This window comes from Pseudophryne corroboree, chromosome 3 (genome assembly GCF_028390025.1).
Source record: "Pseudophryne corroboree isolate aPseCor3 chromosome 3, aPseCor3.hap2, whole genome shotgun sequence".
Classification (NCBI taxonomy): Eukaryota; Metazoa; Chordata; class Amphibia; order Anura; family Myobatrachidae; genus Pseudophryne; species Pseudophryne corroboree.
In genome coordinates, this window is record NC_086446.1 from 447,696,346 (window position 1) to 447,706,589 (window position 10,244).

General features: G+C 47.2%; 1 protein-coding gene across 5 annotated transcripts in view; it reads right to left on the bottom strand.

Annotated features, from left to right (window-relative positions):
* ELMO2 (engulfment and cell motility 2) overlaps positions 1 to 5,095 on the bottom strand; it is a 158,861-nt gene extending 153,766 nt beyond the window's left edge. For 2 of the 5 annotated variants that reach the window (XM_063960514.1, XM_063960510.1), the window contains exon 1: positions 4,989 to 5,095. The gene's annotated coding sequence lies outside the window, so the exon portion shown is untranslated. The remainder of the gene's footprint in view (positions 1 to 4,988) is intronic. The other 3 variants (XM_063960512.1, XM_063960511.1, XM_063960513.1) reach the window with 3 other exon arrangements.
* Positions 5,096 to 10,244: the final 5,149 nt, after the last annotated feature.

The window sequence follows — 10,244 nt, forward strand, 5'->3', positions numbered from 1 at the left end:
TTCCTGGTTCGCTATCACTGCTCTGAGTGACTCCATCTTGATTTGAACCTTTGTATGTAAGTGTTCAACTATTTCAGATTTAGAATAGGTCTCACCGAGCCGTCTGGCTTCAGTACCACAATATAGTGTGGAATAATACCCCTTTCCTTGTTGTAGGAGGGGTACTTTGATTATCACCTGCTGGGAATACAGCTTGTGAATTGTTTCCACTACTGCCTCCCTGTCGGAGGGAGACGTTGGTAAAGCAGACTTCAGGAACCTGCGAGGGGGAGACGTCTCGAATTTCCAATCTGTACCCCTGGGATACTACTTGTAGGATCCAGGGGTCCACTTGCGAGTGAGCCCACTGCGTGCTGAAACTCTTGAGACGACCCCCCCCACCGCACCTGAGTCCGCTTGTACGGCCCCAGCGTCATGCTGAGGACTTGGCAGAAGCGGTGGAGGGCTTCTGTTTCTGGGAATGGGCTGCCTGCTGCAGTCTTCTTCCCTTTCCTCTATCCCATGGCAGATATGACTGGCCTTTTGCCCGCTTACCCTTATGGGGACGAAAGGACTGAGGCTGAAAAGACGTTGTCTTTTTCTCCTTTATACGGCAATACTTCCATGTGCCGTTTGGAATCTGCATCACCTGACCACTGTCGTGTCCATAAACAACTTCTGGCAGATATGGACATCGCACTTACTCTTGATGCCAGAGTGCAAATATCCCTCTGTGCATCTCGCATATATAGAAATGCATCCTTTAAATGCTCTATAGTCAATAAAATACTGTCCCTGTCAAGGGTATCAATATTTTCAGTCAGGGAATCCGACCAAGCCACCCCAGCGCTGCACATCCAGGCTGAGGCGATCGCTGGTCGCAGTATAACACCAGTATGTGTGTATATACTTTTTAGGATATTTTCCAGCCTCCTATCAGCTGGCTCCTTGAGGGCGGCCCTATCTGGAGACGGTACCGCCACTTGTTTTGATAAGCGTGTGAGCGCCTTATCCACCCTAAGGGGTGTTTCCCAACGCGCCCTAACTTCTGGCGGGAAAGGGTATACCGCCAATAATTTTCTATCGGGGGAAACCCACGCATCATCACACACTTCATTTAATTTATCTGATTCAGGAAAAACTACAGGTAGTTTTTTCACACTCCACATAATACCCTTTTTTGTGGTACTTGTAGTATCAGAAATATGTAACACCTCCTTCATTGCCCTTAACAAGTAACGTGTGGCCCTAAAGGAAAATACGTTTGTTTCTTCACCGTCGACACTGGAGTCAGTGTCCGTGTCTGTGTCTGTGTCGACCGACTGAGGTAAAAGGACGTTTTAACGCCCCTGACGGTGTTTGAGACGCCTGGACAGGTACTAATTGGTTTGCCGGCCGTCTCATGTCGTCAACCGACCTTGCAGCGTGTTGACATTATCACGTAATTCCTTAAATAAGCCATCCATTCCGGTGTCGACTCCCTAGAGAGTGACATCACCATTACAGGCAATTGCTCCGCCTCCTCACCACCATCGTCCTCATACATGTCGACACACACGTACCGACACACAGCACACACACAGGGAATGCTCCGATAGAGGACAGGACCCCACTAGCCCTTTGGGGAGACAGAGGGAGAGTTTGCCAGCACACACCAAAAACGCTATAATTATACAGGGACAACCTTTATATAAGTGTTTTTCCCTTATAGCATTTTAATATATATAGTCATATCGCCAAATAAGTGCCCCCCCTCTCCGTTTTAACCCGGTTTCTGTAGTGCAGTGCAGGGGAGAGCCTAGGAGCCTTCCCACCAGCATTTCTGTGAGGGAAAATGGCGCTGTGTGCTGAGGAGAATAGGCCCCGCCCCCTTTTCGGCGGGCTTCTTCTCCCGTTTTTCTGAGACCTGGCAGGGGTTAAATACATCCATATAGCCCCCAGGGGCTATATGTGATGTATTTTTAGCCAGAATAAGGTACTATCATTGCTGCCCAGGGCGCCCCCCCCCAGCGCCCGCTGCTATGAAGTGTGCTGACAACAATGGCGCACAGCTGCAGTGCTGTGCGCTACCTTATGAAGACTGAAAAGTCTTCTGCCGCCGGTTTCTGGACAACTTCACTTTTCGGCATCTGCAAGGGGGTCGGCGGCGCGGCTCCGGGACGAACCCCAGGGTGAGACCTGTGTTCCGACTCCCTCTGGAGCTAATGGTGTCCAGTAGCCTAAGAAGCCAATCCATCCTGCACGCAGGTGAGTTCACTTCTCTCCCCTAAGTCCCTCGATGCAGTGAGCCTGTTGCCAGCAGGACTCACTGAAAATAAAAAACCTAACAAAACTTTTACTCTAAGCAGCTCTTTAGGAGAGCCACCTAGATTGCACCCTTCTCGGCCGGGCACAAAAATCTAACTGAGGCTTGGAGGAGGGTCATAGGGGGAGGAGCCAGTGCACACCACCTGATCCTAAAGCTTTTACTTTTGTGCCCTGTCTCCTGCGGAGCCGCTATTCCCCATGGTTCTGACGGAGTCCCCAGCATCCACTAGGACGTCAGAGAAATATACTTTCTTTCTAGGAGCTCAGGAGAGCCCCTAGTGTGCATCCAGCTCAGCCGGGCACAAGATTCTAACTGAAGTCTGGAGGAGGGTCATAGTGGGAGGAGCCAGTGCACACCAGTTAGTCTAAAGCTTTCTTTTAGTTGGGCCCAGTCTCCTGCGGAGCCGCTATTCCCCATGGTCCTTACGGAGTCCCAGCATCCACTTAGGACGTCAGAGAAAGGGGTATAACTGGAATAGCCATGACAGGATATATTTTCCTTTGTATGAAACAGCTCCTAACGGAAGTTTTTATCTAATCTATTGTGAAATCAACTTCTGTCCAATTCAGAAGTAGGAAGTGAAAGGGAATTTATTTAACAAACAGGACAAGGCAATATCTAATACCCCTTTCACGCGGCCAGCAATAGCCTGGGTTATTTCACATGCACACAGCAACCGAGGATATTGTGTAGTGTGAAAAAAACAAAGCATTTCAAGTTCAACCCGGGTATCGACCAGGGTTGAATACGAGGTCAACCCGGGTCGCAGATCAGTGTGAACGGGAAACCCAGGTAAGAAGAGCCAGCGCTTTGGAGATGATGTCATCTCCAAGCTCAGCCACAGAATATGACTGCGTTGATGTCATCAACCTGTGTCGGGCTGCCAGTCTGAAAGGGGTCTTAAGCCGGGTCGCACCCAGAGTGCACCTATGTACGAAATCCCAGTGCGACACAGGAATACAATGTGAAAGCAGTAAACTAAGGACAATGCAGGTGATAGACAGTAGTCAGGGACTTGAGGTCCAGAATAAGCACTAACTAGAATAGGTAGTAAGACTGTACATTTCTGAGACAAAAGTAGATGGAAGGAAACTGATATTACTCAGTGTGAAACCTCAATGTCCCTCTACTTAACTCTTCAAAAACCAATGCACAAACTGACAATACAAAAAGTAACACCGGTTGAGCATCCCATATCCAAATATTCCGAAATACGGAATTTTTTGAGTGAGATAGTGAAACCTTTGTTTTCTGATGGCTCAATGTACACAAACTTTGTTTAATACAGTTATTAAAAATATTGTATTAAATGACCTTCAGGCTGTGTGTATGAGGTGTATATGAAACAAATAAATTGTGTGAATGTACACACACTTTGTTTAATGAACAAAGTTATAAAAATATTGGCTAAAATGACCTTCAGGCTGTGTGTATAAGGTGTATATGAAACATAAATGTATTCTGTGCTTAGACTTAGGTCCCATCACCATGATATCTCATTATGGTATGCAATTATTCCAAAATACGATATCCAAAATACGTCTGGTCCCAAGCATTTTGGATAAGTGATACTCAACATGCATACACATGTATACATTTGCAAGTAGATGTGGCAATGTAACACATGGTACCCTCATAATTATATTTCCCTTCAATGAATCAAGTGATAGAAAAATAAATACAAAGACACTGGATATAATCTTTAGAAACCACCAAGCTGATAACTTAGTAGTAGACTTGTAAAGGAGGTCAGTGTGGGTTGTAGAGAGGAGATAACGGAATTGCTATCTGCAATCAGCACTGCCCAATCTGTGGAGACATACACTTTGGTGTTGGTCCAGATTTTCTTTCTCCCTGGTCTGTAAAGTCCGTACATTTATATACGGGGAAGCACATACATCAATCTTATAGGTATACAATGTGATCTTTCAGATAATTTCAGAATATGCACATAGAGCATGGAAAACCTGCTTCCTTGCCAGTGCACAGTCAAAATAGCATCAACATAGCCTAGCATTAAAGTGTCACCATTATGAACATCCATACTACCCAAGTCTCTACAGAGCCCATGACAACAACCTAATATAACAGCTTAATCCGCAAGGTAGTAGACAGAAGGCCAGAACGCTGTGTTAATAAAATTGCCTCCAGTGAAGCAGGTGGCCCTGTATGTGCCCCGGGTGAGGTATGTGGCTTGTCCCGTAGAACAATAGATAGAAGTATATGTGTAGTACAGCAGCTGGTAACCATATCACTGTGTCCAGGTCTGCTCTCAGTGCTGTTACGGCGCAGTGCCTGGCAGGCAGGGAGGAGATCATCCCAGGACTCTGGGCTATGAATGGAGAGCAGTCACAGGCTTCCCCGAGGTCGCCAGCTCCATGCCCTGCCGGCTCCTTATATGCAGGGGACAGTTCCGTCCCAGGCAGTGAAAGGGTTCCCACTGTTACCCCTTACATGATGTGGCTCATTATTATATCCTACAGTGGTCCCGGCTGTAGCAGCGGCTAGCGGGATGCTGTGATGTTATACAGGCAGCAGGCGGAGCACCGCACACAGGGCAACACACAGAGACTCTTTCCTCCGTTACTGGTAGCTAGGCCCATCAGCGCCACACGCCCCGGCATCTACACACTAGCCCCACGCTGCACATCACCGGATCACCCGGATTTCACGCGTTCAGAAACCCCCGGGCCTCGCTCACCTCTTCCCGGTTCCGCCGCTCCCTTCAGTCCTGTTGCCTTGGTAACGCCCCGGAGGCGGGCTCACCCAGTGTAGTGTGCGCATTGGTGCGATTACGCTGTCAGTCAAAATCTCCATCAGCAGAGCTAATGGCAGATGGGCGTGGCTTGTGTGGATATTTAGGTCTAATTGGCTGCTGTAGCTATCACACACAGAGTTCTCCTGGAGTCTGACTTTTCTTAAAGTGACAGAGCAGCAGATCTGCCGAGCAACCCCACAATGCACAGCGGCAGCCAGACTGGTGGTCACAGCAGGGGGAATCAATCCTTATCATTCAGCTTAATCAGCTGGCAGAGAAGAACCAATTATTGTCTGGGACCAGTGAGTCTCTGTATACTGTAACTTTGCCTGGGGGTGGGGGGTTTGTTCAGCTTTTTAGAACTTCAGAAATTGCACAGTGACTATCACCATGTAATATGCATACCTCCCAACATGACCCTCTCCAGGAGGGACACAATGCTCTGCTCCTGGACTTTTCTCTTAATTTATTATTGCCTGCACCTGTGTTGAACAGGTTAATGGATAAGAAAGGTGTTTCAGCACAGGTGATGGCAATGATCAATTAAGAGGGAAGTCCAGGAGCAGAGCATTCTGTCCCTCCTGGAGAGGGTCATGTTGGGAGGTATGCAATATGTATAGAGATAGGTTAACATGATGCTATAGTAATCCCATCCTCTAATGTCACGTTCCAGACAGTTTGCTGAAATTAAGGATGGCCATCGCTGTGGTTACCATCGATGATGATATTTAAGTGGCCATTGATGGCAGCCTACAATGCAATGAATGACCATCAATGATTTTGCAAACCAATAGTCAGCCTTTTTCTTTGACTGACTGTCCCATGAGCCAATCAGAAGCTAGGGGTGGGGCTTTGTGGGTGGCAGAGCTATGCTCCATGTCCCGGCTCCATGAGGGGGGGGTATTTGGTTATGCTTTGCCATGGATAGAGGGAAACCATCTGCTTCTCCCCTGTAGATGATAAAGGAATTCTACATTGGTCATAAACCATCGATGATTATGAATCAAATTAAACATTGTTTCGCTATTAAAGGGTCAGTTACATGGTCTCTAATGGTTGTCCAAGCCTCTGTGAAAGCTGGTTTAACCCCAACGTAACTGGCTGCAACCCTTAAACACAGGCCCCCACCACTGCATTCCCTCGATGGGCCATTCGTGGCTCAGTCTGACACTGCTTACACCACATGTGTTTCTGTTGCCTGCATTTTAGCATACCTTATCTGTGGTACCGCCAACCTCATCAGCTTCCAGGCGCTTCCCATCTGCCTTCATCACAAATCACGAAAAGTCACTCTGGAGCTTCTCTTTTACATAGACCTTGTTATAACAATGGTCGATGGTCAGCAGGTAAAAAGAAACTAAGGGGGTTATTCAGCTTTGTTAGCAAACCAAAAAAAATCACACTAATGGCAAAACCATGTGCACTGCAGGGGGTGCAGATGTAACATGTGCAGAGAGAGTTAGATTTGTGTGGGGTGTGTTCAATCAGAAATCTAAATTGCAGTGTAAAAATAAAGCTTCCCATATTTACCCTGCACAGAAATAATATAACCCAACTAAATCTAAATCTCTCCACACATGTTACATCTGCCCCACCTGCATTGCAACATGGTATTGCCCATTAGTGTGCTTTTTATGGTTTGCTAACAAACGTATATCAGCAGTCACTATTCCATTTTTGACTGGTCCTAAGTGCAAATTTAATTTTAATATGCATCATGTTCATTGCAATGAACAAGCAAACATTTTTACATTACCATTATCAATGTAAATCCACACTGCACACTTTATTGCATGATGGGGCAGTACGGATGGTATAATGATTAGCATTACTGCCTCACAGTGCTGAGGTCATGGTTTCGATTCCCACCATGGCCCTAACTGTGCAGAGTTTGTATATTCTCCCCGTACTTGCGTGAGTTTCCTCCGGGTTCTCCGGTTTCCTCCCACAATCCAAAAATATACCGGTTGGTTAATTGGCTTTAAACAAAATTAACCCTTGCATGAATGTGTGTGCAAGTGATAGGGAATATAGATTGTAAGCTCCACTGGAGCAGGGACTGATGTGAATGAGCAAATATTCTCTGTAAAGTGCTGCGGAATATGTGTGCGCTATATAAATAACTGGTAATAAATAATAATAAAAAAGTAATGGAATAGGTGCCTAGTATGATGTAGGACACCCTCTAACCGGCAAAGTGCAGCAACTCGACATGGCATTGATTCCATCAGCAGGATGTAATGCAGTCCGAGAACGCCAGAACTACGGTTTGTTGGCCTATCTTGGATGTTTTTTTAAAAGGGACAATCACTTACAAGGCAAAGTCATGCCTTGTCATTGTCCCTTTAAAAAAACATCCGAAATCGTCCGGCGATCTCGGACTGCACTACATCCTGCCACATAAGTTTACAGAAGACCTCTGGAGAAATGTTGACCCATGCCATGCCATATGGATGGCTTCCCACATTTCTCTGATATTTGTAGGTGCATATAAATGGGGGTACATAAAGTACATGAAGGGCTGCAAATGGTCAAGCAATGAAACGTAGCAGTAAACGATCAATGACGTGATCAGGCAGACTAGCAGACACAACCCATGCCACATGAATACACCCTAAACCATTATGATACCACTACCAGCCTGCATGGTGCCTAGTTGACAACTAGGGTCCATAGCCTCATGGGTCTGCATCACACCTGAACTCTACCATCTGCCCAAAATAACTGAAACCCTAACTATTCGAAGTGTGCCACATGTTGCCAGTCCTCCAGGGTCCAAGTAGCGACCACAAAAGCCCAGGTTAAGCGCTGTGCCCTTTGTTAACAGGGGCACTCTGGTGGGTCTTCTGCTTCCATATGCAGTGAAAGCTCCTGCAATGAATGTGCATGTGATTTGATACTGCTAGTCATGATCATTAAGCGCCTGTGGTCTGCCACTGCTGTCCATGGTGGGTGGTAAAGCCTTCCATGAGGTGTTTACAGTACACGCGTGACACTGTAGATTGGGGAATGTGGAATGGATGCATTCAGGTTTAGCTGTGAAACGGTTCCTTCGCTAACGCGGGGGTAGTGAGCCGAAATGATTATACCACTCCCGTCAGCAGAAACAGAACGGGTGTGAAAAGGGGTGAAAAGAATTGAATACCACCCATTATATATAAATATCTAGAAACTCAGAAAGTATGCTTTTATTTTGTATTTCCATCTGTATTCCGCTTCTTCCCGGTGGGTTGGTGGTTAAAATTTAAATGGCATTCACAGTCAGTGAAAATCATGGCAAACTTTATACACTGACTGAGTGCCGCTTTAAATTATCACCTCCAACCCACCGGGAAGAGGCAGGTTTGCTTCATAAATAAAGCCCTATGGGGGTAATTCTGAGTTGATAGCAGCAGCAAGTTTGTTAGCAATTGGGCAAAACCATGGGGGTCATTCCGAGTTGTTCGCTCGTTATTTTTTTCTCGCAACGGAGCGATTAGTCGCGAATGCGCATGCGCAATGTCCGCAGTGCGACTGCGCCAAGTAAATTTGCTATGCAGTTAGGAATTTTACTCACGGTTTTTTCTTCGTTCTGGTGATCGTAATGTGATTGACAGGAAGTGGGTGTTTCTGGGCGGAAACAGGCCGTTTTATGGATGTGTGCGAAAAAACGCTACCGTTTCTGGGAAAAACGCGGGAGTGGCTGAAGAAACGGAGGAGTGTCTGGGCGAACGCTGGGTGTGTTTGTGACGTCAAACCAGGAACGACAAGCACTGAACTGATCGCAGATGCCGAGTAAGTTTGAAGCTACTCAGAAACTGCTAAGAGGTGTGTAATCGCAATTTTGAGAATCTTTCGTTCGCAATTTTACTATGCTAAGATTCACTCCCAGTAGGCGGCGGCTTAGCGTGTGCAAAGCTGCTAAAAGCAGCTTGCGAGCGAACAACTCGGAATGAGGGCCCATGTGCACTGCAGGGGGAGCAGATATAACATTTGCAGAGAGAGGTAGATTTGGGTGGGTTATTTTGTTTCTGTGCAGGGTAAATACTGGCTGCTGTATTTTTACACTGCAATTTAGATTTCAGTTTGAACACATCCCACCCAAATCTAACTCTCTCTGCACATGTTATATCTGTCCCCCCTGCAGTGCACATGGTTTTGCCCAACTGCTAACAAATTTGCTGCTGTGATCAACCCAGAATTAGGCCCTATAAGGGTCATTCCGACCCGATCGCTCGCTGCAGTTTGTCACAGCGCAGCGATCGGGTCAGAACTGCGCATGCGCCGGCACATGGCAGTCGTTGCTACCTAGCGATCACCTCTGAGACAGAGGCGGGTGCTGGGCGAGAGGGGGCTGACGCCGCCGTTTAGTAGGTGCGGTCCGGCCAACGCAGGCGTGGTGGACCGTTGGTGGGGGGGGCGTGCCGCGGCAGCTGCGTGACGTCTCATGCAGCCGCTGCGGCTAGCGGCAGCGATACACAAGTCCTGGCCAGACACAGGAGCTGCGCTGGCCGGGAGTTACTCCACAACAGGGCTAGTCCGCCCCGCATGTCAGTGCCCCCCCCCCCCCCGCTCAAATACAATCTCTGCTCTCCCCGCCGCCGTCCCGCTCACGGCCACCGCCATCTGCACTCCTGGCCGCTGCTGTCAGCGCATCCGCAGCCACTGACAGCAGCAGCAGGACAGGACCCTGTGTACGGCCAAATCCGACAGTCGGATTTGGCCGTCCATTGAATAGGGGTTGTCGAAACCATTCCGACAACTGCATGTCGGAATGGATCCGGCTCTTATTGAATATACCCCAAAACAGTTATTAGATTAAAACTAATGAAAATGTTCAGTCTTCATGTAGCACTATACTTAATACATTAAAATACTGCTGTATTCTCCATGAGCCATGTTTGCCACATTCTTAGATCTATTTTTAGAAATCCCTTTTGCTCACAATTGTTTTTTTAGCGGGAAGTTACAGTTTCTGTTTCCACTGATCCCGCTATTTGAAGTTATTGATCGCAGGACCATAACTAGGGGTGTCGCCTCCCAGAGTATAAGGCAGAGGAGCCTGAGAGTATACGCTTCCCCAGTGGTACCGGTATTTGGCAAGCAGGCAGAGCCGGTCATAGCAATAGGCAAACTAGGCAATTGCCTAGGGCATTTGATATGCATAGGGGCATCAGCAGCTTCTGCTGATTAAAATGATATGCGGCATGCCTATATTCT